This window comes from Papaver somniferum, chromosome 5 (genome assembly GCF_003573695.1).
Source record: "Papaver somniferum cultivar HN1 chromosome 5, ASM357369v1, whole genome shotgun sequence".
NCBI classification, from domain to species: Eukaryota; Viridiplantae; Streptophyta; class Magnoliopsida; order Ranunculales; family Papaveraceae; genus Papaver; species Papaver somniferum.
In genome coordinates, this window is record NC_039362.1 from 37082160 (window position 1) to 37100956 (window position 18797).

The following is an 18797-nucleotide window of genomic DNA, read 5'->3' on the forward strand; positions in this document are numbered from 1 at the left end:
GGTACAATTGATGTTTATTCCATTATTTGTATATGGATGTGTGTGTGATTCGATTGTTTCCGGTTAAGAATTTTTTTTGTCATCTTGCTTTATTGGTTTGGTATCAATTGTTTAGGCTCACAAAATTTCGGTGCAATTGCGGTACTATAATGTCTATGTTTGTTTCAATTGCTTCCGGTTGAGGTAAATAATTATGCAAGTTGATTTATTTGGTTTGTATGAATTGTTTATGGCTTAACAAAAAGGTTTTCAGGATGAATTTTTTAGTCCAATTCGATTCCGGATAAGAGAAACTAAGTTAATTCTGATCTTAGTTAGACTTATCAAAGTGGAGGTTTCGGTTATTCAAGTTTAATCGAATGCCTTAACAAGAAATGCTAGTTAACTAACCTAGTACTTGTCTTGTTTAAAATTGAAAGGTCTAAGTTATTATTTGAATAATTAGAACTTGATGAGAAAACTAGAGTTAATTCTGATCTTTATTTTGGTCTTATCGAACAAGCGATTGTATTTGTACAATCAGTTTAGCAAAGGAACTAAGGTGCTTAGTCTATTTTTGGTTTGCTAAACTATTAGGGAAAATTTCTTCGGGAAATTGTTTCCGTGGTAACATATCAAAACAAAATTACTTTGTAGTTTCGGTTTTGATATTGGTTATCGAAAATGGTGTGTGGAACCCTCATGCTTAACTCTTATAGGTTTTGCAAGTCATTTGAGATTTGTAAGATCCTTTCGGTTTGTTCTTTATTTGCTCGTACCTTTGTCATTTTGTGACAAAAATGGGGAGAAATATATGGAGTAAACAAGTGATTTAGTATCACTAAGGAAAGGACAATGGTGTTTAAACGTTATATCTAGCGAAAGAGTAAAGCATAGACTAAGGGGGGTAACATATCATATTGATACTTGTAGTTACATGAACTACAAAGGGAATAACAAAGACGTGTGGATTGAAAATCTACCTATCTTACCTTTAGGGGGAGTATTAGCTTTGTTATTATAATGTCAACATCGGCATTTATGGATTGAATGTATACAGGTTATTGTGTTGTTGACACTTGGAATCAAGCGTATGTGTAATGAATTCTTTTAATTTGTTTATCCATATGATGTAGAGATTTGTCACTAAAATTGACAAAGGGGGAGATTGTTAGAGCATAGCTCGTTTGAATCCACCAAGCGTTGGTATGTCAAGTTTGGTTGTCATACTTCAGTGAACCAAAACTCATTTAAAGAGTCGCTTGATTATTTATTAAAGTCAACTTCGTATAGGTTAGCTACAAAGTTACTAGGATATGAAACTTACAAGTATTACGTGAAGACTTGGAGAATGTGAAGAAGTAAAGAGCTACAACGATGACATCATCCTTCCACTTGAGGTTAGTAATATTTGACTTGAACTGTTTCATTCCTAACATATCTTTCAAGTCGTGCATATTCTCTAGTTAGACATAGTATTAAGGAATTACAATACGAAGTATAACGTCTATCTTTTGAACTTCGTATATAAGACATCGACATAATCGTATGAATGATATTGTGATTATGTATGGGTATGGGTGAAGATTTCGTCCTAGGAAACAATGTTTTACATCCGTTTAAAGGAAGTAAATTCATAAACTTGTTTTGTGAATCGAAAGGGAAATCGCTAGTGGAAATTGAATTATTGTCCCTCCTTTTGATGGGCCTTCACAAATATCCCTAAGCCTCTTTACAAATATCCCTGATGGCATAATTGAAATTATCAACAAAAAAATAATTGGCATAGTCCCATTTTTAACCTTTTGTATCTTATATTCGCTTCTTCTTTATTTCTCATTCGGAGAAAAATCAACGGAACTCACCCGCACCATCTTCGTCGTTGCACCACCACCACCATCTTCTCCTCCACCACCATCTTCATCGTTGCAATTATCAGCTCTGCCACTACCTAATCCACCACCCACAACACCACACCCAACTTTTAAACAATCGATTTAGATCGATTTCTACTCGATTTGGCTACAGAACTTAAATCCGATGAAGAAATAACGAGAAAATAGTCTTCAAAACGTAGATCTGGTGATGAATCAACAAGAAAATAATCTTCATCGAGAAATCAACACCACCACCACAGTTACGATGACGATAAAATAAGCTTAGATATGGTGTTCTTTTTCTCTATATATGAGTAAACCTCTACAGATTTGGGATAACAAAGGTGAGTTTTCTGTCACACTTTAGTTTGGTTTTTAATTTTCTATGGAATTCGTTGGAGTGATTTTTTGTTTCTCCTTGCACAAACTACTATCGGTATTTATTGATGGAGATCGAAATTTTTCAAGATATAAATGAATTTTAATTATCTAGTTTTGTTCAAACTTGTTACTTTGTAGATGCATCTTCATTTCCTTGTTGTCAATGGTGGTTGTTGCCTGTTATTTATGGTGGTATTGATCCAATTTTGGGGATCAACTTTCATTGTTGATCCAATTTAGGGGATCAACTACTGTTGTTGATCCCCTAAATTGGATAAACTTCTACTGTTGATCCTTTTTTTTGGATCAACTACTGTTGTTGATCCCATTTATTGGATCAACTCCTGTTGTTGACCCAATTTTTTTATGGATCAACTACTGTTGTTGATCCTTTCAACTCCTATTGTCAACAATATTTTCTTTGGATAAGTATAATCATTCTTGTAGTTTAAATCATGCTTGTAGTTTAAATCATGTAATTTTCTTCCAATGTTGAACTTGTGGTGCAATGGTAGCATGACTGACTCCATGTCAGATGATGCGCGTTCGACTCACGCCAAGTTCATTCCATTTACATGGATCAACTTTCATTGTTGATCCAATTTAGTGGATCAACTACCATTGTTGATCCCCTAAATTGGATCATTTTTTTTGGATCAACTCCTGTTGTTGATACAAAAATATATGAACCAGTGGTGGCGAAGGCGACGGTGGCGGTGGAGGAGGACTAGTGGTGGTGGCGGCGGCGACGGACTAGTAGTGGTGGAGGACTGTTGGTGGTGTAATGGTGGTGGTAAAGGAGTGGTGGTGGCGGTTGGTAGGTGGTGGTGGAATGGTAGTTGAATGTTAGTGGTGGTGGTGCTAGTGGTGGTGGTGAAGTGGTAGATGAAGAAATTTGTTCCATTTTGAAATAAAGAAAAATATTATATGGATGAGGGTATTAAGGTGATCTAATTTTAAATGGATAAGGTTATTAAAAAGTAGGGACATATAAATAATGTACCCAAATCGCTAGGCTTATTGGTATTTGTTATTCATTGCAAATATTTTTGGATTACCAATATGTGTGTTTAGTATAACCGCTCATAATTTGTTTATGTATCTTGGTAAAACTATTCACAAGGCCTGACTTTTGTATTGGTATGACTTTTATTAGTGAAACCGATCTTAAGTAATCACCTTAGATGGTATGATCGATATACTGTAATTGGTATGACCAACTCTAGACATTGGGGAACCGATCCTAGTAAGAGGTGCAACCGATCACAAGTAGGGGAATCGAACCTTGTAAGAGGTGCAACACAATCTTAGTGATTGGTAACCGATCCTATGACTTGTGCAGTCGAATACAAGTTAGATACCATAAATATGTGGTAACCGATCCTAGTACCTAGTCAACCAATTTTTGGAAAGCTAGTGTGACCGATCCTAGTACCCACATGGAGGTAGAACCGAAACTTGTTTTGGTAGAACCGTGAAACCCAAGATTGGTGATTTGATAGGATAATCAATCACATAGTTCTAGGAAGCCAGATGAACCAATTCTAAACTTGTTTGGAAGTGTGGCAAATCGGTTCCAAGATGGTAAATATGAAAAAGGATTTACCAAGTAAAGATGTCGACATACTTTGAACATGTGCAGTAACTCTTATCTTTTATTGTTCAAAGATATTCCCTAATTGCTAAAGGAGAATCCCTGATCGAAATTAATTGAGAACCTTTTATTAAGGTTTTTAGTTTTATATGCTTTTAATTTTCAGCAATTAAAATGCATATCTTTAGAAAATAAAAATTGGTAATGTGCATTTACTAATTGGAGATTTTCTACTGATATTTCGGTCAATATTTGGACAGGGCATTTCCAGGAATCATGAAAACCGAATTTGGAAATATATTGCATATCTTGAGAATATTTTCGGTTTTGGAAATTCCTTGGTGTCCAAACTTCCTTGGTCTACAAATATTGAAGTTTTCATTTCGAGCAAACTAATCCTCAGAGCCAGCAAAACTACCTAGTTGTGTTGTTACTGGTGGAGCCGTCTATTCGGATAGGAAAGTACCCTAATTAGGCGCAATCTCTTACGACCGCTCGTTTTAAAGACTTCTTTGGGATTGGGAATCTCTACGAGTTCCGTTGGTGGGAAACTAGATAATTGCAGTTTATTATTAGTTTTCGATTGATTTGATTGACTAGCGGTTGTTGAACTTTGATTGCACCTAGTTTGTTTATGCTTGAGAATCTTTTCTTCTAATATAATATTCACTCAAACTAGATCGAAGTTTCGACGGGGATCTTTAGACTGTTTGTAGATCTAAAGACGTCTTGTGATAATTCATTGTTAACAGACTCCGTTATGTGTGTGGTTGATTACAAGAGATTCAAGTTGATTGTGTGCAGGTGTTTATTGAAGATCTAAGAAGATTTGAAGACAAAAAATATTTCTTATTTGGGTTCATAATCTTTGGTGTGCACAAAACTTGATCGGCTGGGGATCCAACTATAATCGGTTTATCTTTGTGATAACCTTGATTGATTAGTTGAGTAGATTGACATCAATATGTTTCTTTGTGATTCGTAGTGTTGATTGCAAAGTCTTGACAATTACTTTGGTAGTTGTTATTCTAAGAACCTGACAAAGGTGTTTATTGGGATAAACGGAAGATCCTTTTTTCAAACTCATATCACTTGTTTGATAAGAGTTGTTACCGAACAAATTTTTTATTCCTTTACTGTTTGGAATACGAACCAAAGGAATTGTTTCAAGTGCGTGACTTATTGCAAGTTGGAGGCGCAGGGATACAGACGGAACTAGGTGAACTATAGGTTTAGTTGTTTGGTCTCAACTATACGAAGTTGGTTTAGATTTTGTATAGCGGCTTAATCCTGAGAGTATTCAATTATGTACAAGGTCTCGGGGTTTTTCTGCATTTGCGGTTTCCTCGTTAACAAAATCTTGTTGTGCCATTTACTTTTAATTTCCGCATTATAATTGTTTTATTATAATTAAAGTAAATTGCACTTTGTACGTCAACATGGCACTTGATATTGATCTCGTTGGTTTCGGTCATTATCGTACCTTTTATCAAGTGATCACTTTGTTGTTGTATTGTCTCGATTCCATATCCATAGACAATCACACAAAGTGTATTGGTTTTCTCCACTTGCCTTTGATATTTAATTCACGAGTTAGCTCAGTTTGGACTAACCCTTATCAAGTGGACACTGTGTTGAAGTATTCCTTGAGTGATTGTTGCTCCAAGAGGTTTATACACAGTGGGTCTTGTATAGGTTGTGATCAAAATAAAAGATTGTGGTATATTTGGGTACCCTCGTCTATTCAATAGTTTTGGCAACTACACTTGACAAACAAGCTTGAGATAGCAACGCTTGTGAGTTTGACCGAGCAATGATCTAATAATCTCCCCCTTTGTCAATTTTAGTGACAAAACTATCAATACATATGAAATACAAAATAAATAAACTTTGTAACTTCTCATCCAAATGCTTGATCTCCTTGGTTCTTCAACATTACTCGAAATCTTCGTCACCTCCAAGTACTCCAATGATTCTAAATGTATTCAACTCAGCATCATCGTTGTTGAAGATCCGTAGCTATAACAATGAGAAAACAGTAGCTCTCAATCATTGTTATACAGTGTCATAGTATTATTTCACATCATCAAAGTTCAATTGTATCACTTCGACAACAATACTATGGTGATATGTATCACTCCCCCTTAGTCAATACTTCATCTCTCATGAAAACCAGTCCCCCTTACATAATGATCCGAAAACCATATGTATTTGTAGTGTGAACTACACATTAATTCTCTCCCTTTTTGCCAATAAAATTGGCAAAGGTACGAAAACTAGTGGGATCTGATGAGTGCTAAAAAGTGCATATTTCTATATATTTTTCTTGGCATTTAACTCATCCTTTGTGCATTAATTCTACATTTTATCCCATATTCTGTATTTTCATTGTTTTCAAGAATAAATATTTTTATTAATTAATTTTGCATTTTTAGGTAATAAATAAAGACTAGATGAGTTGTGGAGCGAAAAGAGCAAAGACACGAAAAAAAATCCGGAGGAAACTCTAGCGGAAAAGAAGTGCAGAACGCGGTATGGAAGACTCAAGGATGAAAATGGGCTTAAAAAGGAAGAAATTGTTCTTAAAGAAGAAGTGGGCTCAAGATTACCTAAGCCCAAATCCAATTCCTAAACCCAAACCCATATCCTAAACCCAAAATTCAATACCCAAACCCGTTTTCCTTCTTAACCGTAAGATTGGATCCATTAAATCATCCAACGGTCGCTGCGTCATCATGCATCAGATTTCGATGCACCTGACCAACACTACAACACCTAACTCCATCTTGAGCCGTTAGTTTCGTTGTATTTTTGCATCCAACGGTCGCTCATAATCTGTCTCCATCTCGCCGTTAGATTCGTTTCAGAAGTTATCATCCCACGGCTCAGCTTCGCGAAACATCAAAATCTTTATCCCTGCCTCACACCTTAATACCCAAATACCTAATACCCACACCCAAACAAGACCCTAACAAATTTCCATCGGGTTCTCCTTCTTCTCCCCCTTTCTTCTTCTCCACAGCAGAGCCTTCCCCTTCCACCTGCTCCACCAACTCGCTGCCACCACCACCAACTCCACACGAGCCCTCAAATCTCTTCCATACGTAAACCCATCACTACCCTACCCCTCTATCAACTTATTTCATCATTTCTCAACCCTTTTTCTCTGAAACCCTAGGATTAAGGGATGATGAAATAAGTTAGGTTAGAGAAGCAATTGAGAGTAGCAAGAGACGCAATAGAGGAAATAGAAGCATGGGTCGAAGCTCTCAAGTGTTTTCAGATATTAGGTATGCATTAATTTCAATTTTTATCAAACCCTAATTTTTCTGTTTTTTTGGGGATTTTGGAGAGAGTGTGTATAAACTATAAATAGATGCTTTGGGGTGTTGTAATAGGTGTTCTTGGGTTAGCCGAGATACCCCCTAATTGGGTTAATTTTAATTTCAATTTCATGTTTAATTTCAATTTCAATTATACTGTCAGTACTTGTTCTTCACTGTTAAACTCTGTTCTGATGTTATGTTCATGTTCTTGTGTATGTTAATGTTCATGTAAATCACCATGTTTGTTATGTTCTAATTCACCACTAGGGTGAGAAGACAACTGAACTTTGTTGGTTAGCCATTTGGGTTAGACCCTGTTGAGCTCAAAACATTTAGGTTAGTAACATTCCAAAGGTTCACTGGCTTGTGATTAGTGGTGCTTTAAACAGACCATTAATGCTAGGAGTTAGTGATAATCTAAGGGATTCACAAAGCCATATTAGTTAGAGACCTAGACCCTAAATGACCTGTGATTTCCTATGCTTTAATCAGATAGGCAATGCTAGGGGTTATCCAAGGACTTTAGGTAGTGAACTAGCCACATGACAGGGATGTAACCAAGGTGAACTAGCTAGGTGAAGGAGAATTCTCATCCATCTTCATACACTTCCATCTTCAACTGTTTTGCTTGTTTTCTGTTTTCTTTCATTTTTTTACCTTCATTGCTCACTGTTTATCTTCCCCTCATGCTCACAGTGGTGTCTTAGCACCACAATCTTTACTTGTTTCACTCACTGTTTACTGCCCCCATTCAACTCTCATACATCAGTCCATTCAGCTCCATGTTAGCTTAGGAAGCAGCTAGAGAAGCTAGAAAACAACATTTGCTCCCCCTTGTCCCTGTGGACTTTCCCTTTCTTCCCATTCTAGCTACAATTGACCCTGTATACTTGCAGGTCAATTTGTAGGTTGTTTATAAAACCCACCAAGTTCTTGGCGCCGCTGCCGGGGACTCGGTTGCGACGCATATGTTGTTTTTCTTTCCTTGCTCATTTGCTTGCTGCTGATCTTAACTTGCAGCTGCACTTGCATCATTTGCTGTTTACAGGGCATTCTTGTTGTTTACATCTTCATCTAGTTGTTGGCTTGCTGTTCTTGCACAACATCAGAGCATCTTCTTGCATGTTGCATTAGTGCACTGCTGTGAACTGCTTAGCCCATTTGCACTGCCTCTCATGTTGCTGGTGAACTGGTGGAACTGAGGCTGTTATTCTCCCTGTTGCTGCCTGCTGTTTCCTTCTGCACCTGTTGCTGTTGATCTGCTCCTGCTGCAAAGCCCTGAGCTGGTGAGCCTGCTGAAGACCAAGCCCAACAGGACTGTGCTGCTGAGGAGAAAATCACAAGCCCAACTGGGTCTGCTGAAGTTGCTGCCAAGCTTAACAAGTTGAGCCAAGCCCAACTGGGCCTCAACAAAGACAAAAGCTTAGGATGATCCAAAGCCCAACTGGGCTTTTGCAACCAAACTGAGCAGCTGGGCTGTGCTTAAGCAAGTAAGCCTAAACCCATTAAGAGAACCCAACCTGTGGGCTTCCATTTTTAATTTGTGGGCTTGTAATAATTTTTTCCATTTTTCTGTTGGGTTTGTAATTAATTTTTTGTGGGCTTGTTTGTTTAATTGCTTGTGGGCTTGCGGTGTTAGATTGATTTGGGCCTGTAGTTTTAAATTAGAAAAACTGAACTTTTAAAAGCCCAACTGGGCCGCAGACCAAACAAGCAACAATTGGGCTATCTCAAAAGCTACATTGGGCTTCAGTTTGCATACACATTGTGGGCTTGTTCACCTTCCCTTGGAAAAGCAATTTCTCCCACCAATGTGGGCTTGCTCCCAATACCAAAACCAAAATTTTTGCTCCCAATTAAAAAAACCAAATTTTTCCCAAAAATCCAAACCCATTAAAAACCAAATTTTGGGCTTTGTAACATAGTTACTTAGCTTTTGAGCCAAATCATGTCTAGATCTTGGTCTACAGTTGGGGAATACAACAAATCCCTTAGAGAACTTGCGTATGGACATACTCCACGTTATGAACCTCCCATAGACCATGATGTCAATAGTTATAGGAATTATTATGGACATTTTCAAAGTCCCGAGCCTCAATCCATGAACCCTAATAACTATTCACACATGCATCATTCATCACAACGTGAAAATGAACATTTTGCTAGTGCCTCACTCACACAATCATCACTGATCGATCAATTAGAAGCTCGAATCGCAGCTTTAGAAATGCAATCACATGAGGAATCTGTCACATCTAATTTTCTTAGGCAACCTGAAATCTATGCATGTCCCGCATGTGGTAGTTTAGACCACCCTGTTGAGAATTGTCATATTTTGCATAATTTTAGGCAATCTAGAGAAAATCCAAGGTATGAAATGCCCATAAATTGTGAGAATGGTAGTCATTGGGACCATAATCAATCCTTTGAGGGTTGCGATCAATATTTTGTAAACCCTAATGACCATGCACACATGTACCATTCACCACAATTTGAACATGAAGAATTTTGTACTCCCATGAATTTAGACTCCACCACAGAAGCTTTCAGACTCAGTGAGCAAAACTTTGATAGATCTACATCACGAATTCAGGCATGTTTAGATCAGATTTTGCTTCACCTACAAAAGGAGGAAATTCATGAGGAAATGTATGTTGTCCCTAATGAAGTGTCTAGTCCCATTCTTGTAAATGATGTTGAATATGAACCTAATTTAGAGGAACATGAATCGACTAATGACACCACCACTGTTAATGAGGACCAATATGCATGCTACCATGATGATGATTATGATGATTATGATATAGAAGAACATGAAAATATTGTGGAACCTGTTGGTTCAAAAACATATGGCTTCTCGCCCTCGACCTTCATGAATGTTGTTCTTTCTAATACTCATTGTAATTCATATGATTTTGATATTGACATGGGATTCGTACAATTATTCTGTGAAGATGAGCATGACATAGGAATAGTTGAATCTTCTGTAGACACTAATGTTAATATGCATGAAAATATATTTGATGTGTCTGATTCTCTACCTAGGTCACATTGTGATATTTCTCCTGATTTGCCGATGCATGAGAATAAATCTGTTGATGATGTTGATGACTCTGATTGTGATCTTGCCAATTTGTTTGATGATTGTGAGCATGTTGTGACACGTGTAGAAGACTTAGGAGATGTTGATGTGATTAGTAATGATGTGCCTATCGTCCTACATAAGTCACAATCTGATGGCCTTCCACCTAACCTAGATTTGGTTTGTACCCATATTGTCAAACCGACTTTTCTGAGAGTCCCTAATCTAGGTTTGGAACTGTGTGCTTCCCAAGTCCTTTTGGACTATTTTGCATCTAAGTATAATATCTTTGAGGAGCCACAGTTGGAATTAGCATGTTTGCCCGTCCCTAGCACAGTTCATTTCGAGCTAGACCTTGTGCATGATGAACCCCCAAAACTGCGAGATTTTGTTTCCAAAATTTTGTCCGTTGAAAAATCCAGGTTTGGGGGTAGCTCATTTTGTTTCACAGTTTCACTTGCGTTTCTTTCCTGTTATATTTGTGTGAAGCTGTTGAAACCTCTACACTTCGTCTTTTGGGTTGATCCTCAACTCTTTAGATTATTGGTGTATGGTGAATTTTTTGTACATAATCCAGTAGATAAATTTTTTTTTAAAAAAAAAAACCCTTTTGTTCCTTTTGTATATATTTTGCTAATCCAATATGATCTCGGCTGACATATGTTGGATTCTTGCCTTGAATAACGGAGTTCTAATCTTGCTTTCGCCGAAATCGGGTATTCTCTTTCCTTTTTCTCTACTCAGCATGATCCTCTTCATATGTTGTATTATAATATTGTTCATATTTTGAAACATTGAGGACAATGTTTAGTTTAGGTTTGGGGGTGAAAAGTAGATACTTTGATAATATGCCATAATTGAAAAAAAAAAAAAAAGCAGAACTCCTTCTTTTTGAAAAAATTTAAAAATTCCAAAAAAAATTAAAAATTAAAAAATCATAAAAATGGAGCTCATTTACCTTGAAATGTTGACTCTTGTGCAAATATGTATTTTTATTAGGAGTCTTAGTCTAGATATTTAGGCACCCTGATTCTAGCACAATTCACATAGTGATAAGAAACTTGCACGCGCACGATCTACCAATACATGTATAGCCTCATCCTTGAGGTGTTCTATCGGAAGTTTTAGTTGCCAATCACTTTAGAATACTGAACGAAACTTGACTAGCTTGTTCTTTGGTTGGTTGGGATAGAAGGTGGAGGTTACATTAAGAAAAACAACCATCGAATTTAACTGGGTGCATCAAAAAGGGCTACCTCTTGCAAAGTGTCATGTAATTTTTGTTTCTTTTTCCTTATGTATCAAAAGTGTTTCCTTGTTCCAAAAAAAAAAAAAAAAAAAACGATGTATATATTCAAAAAAAATATCAGAAAAATACAAAAAAATCAAGTATTTATCAATTTCATCCTCTCTTGTTCCAAAAATAAAAGAGAGTAGTCAATGTAAATAAGAGTCATGTAAAGAGTCATTTTGTTGTTTCATTGTAATAATCAAGGAGGGTGTACGCCATTGATGTACAACGCGAGTAATTGTGAAACACCTCCTACTCATTCACAATTCTCGTAAAGTCCGGACAGCTAGCTAGATTTCGACCTTGGTTCTTAGCCTGAGAAACTATCTCTTGGTGATTAGTAGTCATAACATCCGATCTTTCTTTACACATGTGTAGATACACTTTACACTCTTATCACATGTCTTTATTTGTTATCAGTGCTAGGATTGTGCCTTTGATAGCTAGATTGACATCTCCATTTTGCTGTGAGCTTAAACTGACTTGCACATGTCACATTTGATGGAATCTGAGCTTATATTTTGACCTAGAACTTTGTAGGTACGTTCTAAGCAAACCTTCACGAGACTTCACTCGTCCACTAGGGACACTTAGTGGTTTAAAAGGCTTAGTGCATACGCTAAATGCATTCGAGAGACCAGCGACAGTGGTATAGGTAGGATTTCCTTAGTTTTGTTTTACTCGAGGACAAGTAAAATTAAGGTTTGGGGGTATTTGATGAGTGCTAAAAAGTGCATATTTCTATATATTTTTCTTGGCATTTAACTCATCCTTTGTGCATTAATTCTATATTTTATCCCATATTATGTATTTTCATTGTTTTCAAGAATAAATATTTTTATTAATTAATTTTGCATTTTTAGGTAATAAATAAAGACTAGATGAGTTGCGGAGCGAAAAGAGCAAAGACACGAAAAAAAAGCCGGAGGAAACTCTAGCGGAAAAGAAGTGCAGAACGCGGTATGGAAGACTCAAGGATGAAAATGGGCTTAAAAAGGAAGAAATTGTTCTTAAAGAAGAAGTGGGCTCAAGATTACCTAAGCCCAAATCCAATTGCTAAACCCAAACCCATATCCTAAACCCAAAATTCAATACCCAAACCCGTTTTCCTTCTTAACCGTAAGATTGGATCCATTACATCATCCAACGGTCGCTGCGTCATCATGCATCAGATTTCGATGCACCTGAACAACACTATAACATCTAACTCCATCTTGAGCCATTAGTTTCGTTGTATTTTTGCATCCAACGGTCGCTCATAATCTGTCTCCATCTCGCCGTTAGATTCGTTTCAGAAGTTATCATCCCACGGCTCAGCTTCGCGAAACATCAAAATCTTTATCCCTGCCTCACACCTTAATACCCAAATACCTAATACCCACACCCAAACAAGACCCTAACAAATTTCCATCGGGTTCTCCTTCTTCTCCCCCTTTCTTCTTCTCCACAGCAGAGCCTTCCCCTTCCACCTGCTCCACCAACTCGCTGCCACCACCACCAACTCCACACGAGCCCTCAAATCTCTTCCATACGTAAACCCATCACTACCCTACCCCTCTATCAACTTATTTCATCATTTCTCAACCCTTTTTCTATGAAACCCTAGGATTAAGGGATGATGAAATAAGTTAGGTTAGAGAAGCAATTGAGAGTAGCAGGAGACGCAATAGAGGAAATAGAAGCATGGGTCGAATCTCTCAAGTGTTTTCAGATATTAGGTATGCATTAATTTCAATTTTTATCAAACCCTAATTTTTCTGTTTTTTTGGGGATTTTGGAGAGAGTGTGTATAAACTATAAATAGATGCTTTGGGGTGTTGTAATAGGTGTTCTTGGGTTAGCCGAGATACCCCCTAATTGGGTTAATTTTAATTTCAATTTCATGTTCAATTTCAATTTCAATTATACTGTCAGTACTTGTTCTTCACTGTTAAACTCTGTTCTGATGTTATGTTCATGTTCTTGTGTATGTTAATGTTCATGTAAATCACCATGTTTGTTATGTTCTAATTCACCACTAGGGTGAGAAGACAACTGAACTTTGTTGGTTAGCCATTTGGGTTAGACCCTGTTGAGCTCAAAACATTTAGGTTAGTAACATTCCAAAGGTTCACTGGCTTGTGATTAGTGGTGCTTTAAACAGACCATTAATGCTAGGAGTTAGTGATAATCTAAGGGATTCACAAAGCCATATTAGTTAGAGACCTAGACCCTAAATGACCTGCGATTGCCTATGCTTTAATCAGATAGGCAATGCTAGGGGTTATCCAAGGACTTTAGGTAGTGAACTAGCCACATGACAGGGATGTAACCAAGGTGAACTAGCTAGGTGAAGGAGAATTCTCATCCATCTTCATACACTTCCATCTTCAACTGTTTTGCTTGTTTTCTGTTTTCTTTCATTTTTTTTACCTTCATTGCTCACTGTTTGTCTTCCCCTCATGCTCACAGTGGTGTCTTAGCACCACAATCTTTACTTGTTTCACTCACTGTTTACTGCCCGCATTCAGCTCTCATACATCAGTCCATTCATCTCCATGTTAGCTTAGGAAGCAGCTAGAGAAGCTAGAAAACAAAATTTGCTCCCCCTTGTCCCTGTGGACTTTCCCTTTCTTCCCATTCTAGCTACAATTGACCCTGTATACTTGCAGGTCAATTTGTAGGTTGTTTATAAAACCCATAAGGATCCTAATGAAATTTCCATAGAGATACTTCATGACCAAAAGAAAAGAACATATCAACCTTTTTTAGATGCAACCATATAGCCGAAACTAAATGCATTCATCAAGGAGTTTATAAATATACAAGATAACCCCTGTAATATTCCACAGCCGCACTCCCCACAAAGATTTTGGCAATTAAGCACAAGTTCAATTAAGAACTCGCCCCCATAAAATGTCATTCCCGAAAGAACAACAAGAGCGACCTTACTTTCACAAGAAAAGAAGGATTTCAGCGAAAACTTTGATACGGAACAGAATTGTTATCTACGTAGAAACAAATACGAAATTGAAACAACAATACGCTGGCGTTCGAAGCCTTGATTGCCCAAAGGATATAGAAGTCCAGGGGCAAAAGGCTAGAGAACTAATGAACCAAAACAACACCTATAGACAGTTGTAAGTGTTGAAACGCAGCAGTGTCTAAAGGTTTGGTGAGGATATCAGCCAATTGTTGTTCTGAAGGCACAAATTCCATATTGATGATACCATTTTCATAGAGATCTCTAATAAAATGATACCTTATATCAATATGCTTAGTTCTTGAGTGCTCAAAAGGATTCTCATTGATGTGAATCGCACTTGAGTTATCACAAAAAAGATTTTCATTATTCCCGTGTAAATTCCATAATCATCAAGCATTTGTTTCATCCGTAGAAGTTGAGTGCAGCATGAACCTGCAGCAATGTATTCTGCTTCGCATGTAGATAAGGATTGTGAGTTTTGTTTCTTGTTGTGCCAAGCCACAAGATTCAATCGAACATAGTAAAATTCCCCTGAAGTACTTTTTCTGTCTTCCACACATCCCTCCCAATATGCATCTGAATAGGAAGTAAGATCAGTGTTAGTATCAAAAGTATAGGATAGATCATACCCGCTAGTATGTTGTATATATTGCATGATCCTCTTCACAGCTGCAGGATGATATTCCTTTGGATTATCTTGAAATCTAGCACAACAACCAATACTAAACGCAATATCAGGTCTAGTAGCTGTAAGATATATAAGGCTACCAATGATAGATCGATAAAGTTTTTGATCCACGTTTACTCATTTCTCATTTCTATGTAGTTCACCAGTGGTGGGCATAGGTGCCAGTTTTGGAGTTGACTTTTCCAGACCGAACCTTGAGACAAGATCCTTAGCATATTTTTCTTGAGATAAGTAAATTCCATCCTTATGTTGTTGAATTTGTAATCGTAGAAAGAACTTTAATTCACCAACATTGCTCATTTCAAATTCTTTGCCAAGAGAGACTTCAAAATCTTTTGCAAGTTTCTCAGAAGTTGAACCATAGATGATATTATCTACATATACTTGCAATGACAACATCTTTCCCACTCCATTTGGTAAACAAGGTTTTATCAGCTCCACCTCTCGAAAAACCTTTTCTAAGAAGAGAAGTAGTTAGTTTTTCGAACCAGGGACGAGGAGCTTGTTTTAACCCATATAATGCATTTTTAAGTTTAAGGACATGATCTGGGAACAGGATTTTCAAAACCCTTAGATTGGGCGATATAGACTTCTTCCTTTAAATTTCCGTTTAGGAACGCGGATTTTATGTCCATTTGAAACAGCTTAACTTTAAGAAAACACGCATGAGCTAATAACAATCGAATGGACTCGAGGCGTTCCATAGGACAAAAGGTTTCATCAAAGTTGATCCCCTTAATATGTGAATATCCTTGAGCGACAAGTCTGGCTTTATTTCTGACAATTGTACCAAATTCATCAGACTTATTCTTAAATATCCATTTGGTACCAACAATATTGATATTGGAGGGACAAGGTACTAGTTCCCATACATCTTGTCTTTGAAATTGATTTAACTCTTCATGCATTGCATTCACTCAAAAGGGATCGCTAAGAGCTTCGTCAATATTTCTCGGTTCTACTTATGAAAGATAACAAACAAAATTGCAAACATTTTGAAGTTGTCCTCTTGTCTTAGCAGTAGAATCTCTTCCTCCAATAATACTGTTGGGATCATGATTCATTTGAACCCAGAGGTGTCATGGAGGGACACGTTCTTGTTCAATAGGAGTAGCATGATCAGTTGTCTTCTTCTCGTCACTAGAAATATCAGGATCAGTAACAGTTGGGACTACTTCAACTGATTCTGGGATTTCTTTGACTTTATCAATTGTCTCAGTTGGAGGCAATTCAGCAGGAGGATTATCGCGATGAAAATTACTAATATCATCAATGATAACATTAGCTGATTCCATCATAACTTGGGTTCTGAGATTAAAAAATCAAAAACCATGACTATCAGAAGCATAGCCAAGAAAGATACCTTCATCACTTTTAGTATCAAATTTACCTCTTTGTTCTCGATCTTTTAGAATGTAACACTTACTTCCGAACACTCTGAGATAGTGTAAGTTGGGTTTCCTACCGTACCACAACTCATAAGGAGTGTTTAGGGTTTTAGACCGTAGGTAGACACGGTTGATCAAATAACATGCTGTCAAAACATCTTCTCCTCAAAACCTTAAAGGTAAGTTTTTGTTATGGAGCATTACCCTGGACATTTCCTGAATGTTCCCATTCTTTCTTTCTGCAACTCCATTAGCTTGAGAAGTAATGGGTGGTGAGTATTGTTGAATAATACCCAGTTTGTCACAAAATTCAAACACCTTAGTGTCCTTGAATTCAGTACCACGGTCGCTTCTAATTTTCTTTAGTTTGCGACCTTGTTCATTCTGGATTCTATAAACAATAATCTTGAATCCATCAAGGTTTTCATTCTTATGAGGTAGAAATGCTACCCAAGTGAATCTGGTGTAATCATCTTCCATAACTAAATCATACTTCTTACCCGCAACTGTAGGTTGTTGAATAGGTCCGAAGAGATCCATATGAATCAAATCAAGTGGAGATTTAGTGAGAATATCTCGAGATGATTTATGGAGAACTTTCGTTTGTTTACCCTTTTGACAGGCACCACATACACCATCAATCTTTGCATTGATTTTGGGAACGCCTCTAACAAGTTTTTTGTTAATGATCTTGGTTAGAAGACGATAATTGATGTGACCAAAACATTCATGCCAAAGTGTGTAGATTCCACCTTAGTCAAATTACAACAGTTACTAATTAAACTGAGTATCAAGAAGATAACAATTATTTTTACCACGAGTTCTCTGAAAAATTACTTTTCCAGTTTTGTCTACAATGTCACATCCATTCGCATTGAAGAGTTACGGTTACCCATATCTAAATGAAAGTAAATTTCATTTGTATTTAGCAAGCTAAGAAAATCTAATGGTTGAAAGACATTAGCTTGAATCTTAAATCGGGTTTCATCTAATGGTGAATATTGATCGCTTTGTTCGAAAGTTATCAAACCCTGATTTGAAGACTATATAAGGGAGAACTATAGCAACTTGGAAACCTAATCCCCACAGCTCATGTGTGATACTAGTTGCGACTAGAGTCGATTCTCCTTTAACCTAGGTTTTTCCTAAAACCATTATAAGCTGACGACTTAAAAACTTCATTGGGATTCTGAAGCCCGACCCACTATTTTCTCTGTAGAGGCGTGTTTTGATCTTACTTTATTTTATCGTATTGAATACTATCTTCTCTAAGATTTGCTCGAGATTTATCTCCGATAGGTAAGATATAAAAAGTAATCACAAAGTTCTTCGTCTCATTCTTTGTGATTCCACAATAACTTGTTCTACTATCATATAATTAAGTTATTGTGAGGTGATTGATATTACAAGGTTGTTCTTCGGGAATATAAGACCGGTGTATCAATTGGTTCATGTTCACCTTGATTTATCAAAAACAGAACAAAAACTCGTAAGTATTTCCGTGGGAGACATATTTATCTAATCAATAGACTTTTCTGTGTGAGACAAATTTGTTTATCAAGTCTTCGACTTTGGGTCGTAGCAACTCTTAGTTGTGGGTGAGATCATCTAAGGGAATCAAGTGCGTCGAGTCCTGCTGGGATTCAGAGGCGTAAGGAACGCGACTGTACCTTAATCAGTGTGAGATTGGTTAGGGATCAACTACATTCAAGTCTGAAGTTAACTTGTAGTAGGCTAGAGTCTGTAGCGGCTTAATACAATGTGGTGTTCAAATCTGGACTAGGTCCCGGGGTTTTTATGCATTTGCGGTTTCCTCGTTAACAAAACTTCTGGTGTCTGTGTTATTTCTTTTCCGCATTATATTTTCTATATAATTGAAATATCATAGTTGTTTGTCTTTATAATTGAAATATCACAGGTTTTGCGTTGATCAATCAAAGTAGATACGTCCGACCTAGTTTGTTGGATAAGACTTTATTGATCCTTGGACATTGGTCTTTGATACCGTCCAAGAACTCTCTTTCTAGTTAGGTTCATGGATTCAATTCTGTAAACGTTCTAACAACAAGAGAAAGAGAGATATAACTCTAGACACTTTCCTTGATGGAGTTTCTACTCTTGGAGTTGTGTTGAGTTTGTCCATACAGATTGCCTAAGAAAAAGTTGATGGTGTATTTTGGTACCCCCAGCGTTTTCATAACTAATAATCCTTTTATAGACTATATG